A 1,972-nucleotide genomic window follows, 5' to 3' on the forward strand; every position below is an offset into this window, starting at 1 on the left:
CTGGGACTGATGAAGAAAGTGTTGAGTTTCGTAAAAATATTCGAACCTATAACAACAATTTAGCTTTTACTTCATTTGGAGCAAAATATGACCATGAGCTTGCAAAGAATATGGATGGTGTCTATGCATTTCGTGTTCACGGCTAAGTGTACCATTTTCTAGATAGCTTAGTCTCCTCAACTGACAAATCCTCTGGGATTCAACTTTACTTCTTTGATACAGAAGACGAGCTGTCAAAGAGGCTTAATAGCTCATAAAGGTTTCGTGAGAGCACTCTTAAACTATTGATGAGGATCCTTTCCAACAATCTTTAGAGTAGATTTTTTAAGGACTTACGAGATGTTCCTGATCTTAACAATCATAATATTGTTCTTAATTCTAACACGGGTTTAGACCAACGTATTTATAATCTTCCTATATCTTCTGAAGTAGCAGCTATTTGGATTGAAAATAATGATCTAGTGCTTGACCCTAGTGCTCATATTCACGTTTATAGCCATTCCAACATTAGCCATCGTATCAAGCACTATTACGGCTGCTACGATCCCTTACAATATCCTCTTTTATTTCCTCAGGATGAAACTGGTTGGCATCGTGGTATTAAAAGAAATTGCCTAACTAAACAAAGTTGTGATGTTTCTTCTCATGATGATAATTCCCTTGATCCTGCCTCGGCAAAAAGCATTCCTCATTTGCTAAATTCTGAGAAAAAAAGGCAAGCTTCTGCATAAATTCTGACTTGCTTTTTCCAAATTAACCTATTGTCACTATTTTAATTCATAGTTTTTCCATCTTCTTGACACTATTTATACAGTTGCTGCTGATGGGGAAAAAGTATAAAAAATGTGACTGCACGAGAATACTACTATTATAAATTTCAGATGCGAGATAATGATAGATCCATGCTGCTTCATATTGGTAGGCTGTTGCAGCAATTTGTGGGAGACATTTACATTAAAATAGAAACATGTAGGCTAGATTATTGTAGGAAGCAACAAAATGAAGTTAGAATAGAAATATTAAAAGGAGTGATTGATAGTCTTTCAATAGGTGAAACAAGTGGAAATAGAGTTGGCTGAAAAATAATTCTTCCTCCTTTTATAGGTGGCTCTAGAGATATGCGTCGTAGATATATTGATGCAATGGCTTTAGTGCAAAAATATGGCAAACCTGACTATTTCCTTACTATGACCTATAATATAATGTGGTCTGAAATACAACAGAATTTAAAACATGAAGATAAACCACAAAATAGACCAGATCTTTTGTCTAGAGTTTTTAGGTCAAAATTAGAAATGCTTAAAAATGAATTAGTTAATAAACAAATTTTTGGTGAAGTAGCTGCTTGTGTATATATTATTGAATTCCAAAAAAGAGGCCTTCCATATGCTCATATACTACTCATCATGAAACCAAATTACAAACCACTAAACCTAGAGGCATATGACAAAGTCATGTGTGCTGAAATACCAGATCCATCAGAAAATTTTCATTTATATTCTTTAGTTATTAAACATATGTTTCATGGTCTTTGTGGGAATTGAAAAAAAATAATATTTGCATGAAAAATGGAACATGTAAAAACCACTATCCTAAGCCTTTTGCTGACTTTATTACTGTGAGAACCCTGAAAATAGACATATAAATATCAGTGCATATTTTATTTGCATTTTAATTCTTTAATAAATTTTAGCACTAAGTCCAATTGTTTTTAAGTAAGTACGTAGAAATAAACGTTATGTGCAAAATAAAAGAATTGTGCTAAACTACTAAACTTCTTAGTTTTGTTACATTAACTTCATATTTCAATGGTAAACTATTTCATTGATCTAATAATTAATTTTTTTGAATTCTAGTATTGTAATTAATTGTTTTGAAATAAAAGGGTAAAGATAATTTCTATGTAATAAATAATATAATTGTGCCAATATTGAATTATTCGGTTTTGCTATACCGATATTTATTCGATAAA

The sequence above is a fragment of the Coffea arabica genome, chromosome 7c, assembly GCF_036785885.1.
Source record: "Coffea arabica cultivar ET-39 chromosome 7c, Coffea Arabica ET-39 HiFi, whole genome shotgun sequence".
Taxonomy (NCBI): domain Eukaryota; kingdom Viridiplantae; phylum Streptophyta; class Magnoliopsida; order Gentianales; family Rubiaceae; genus Coffea; species Coffea arabica.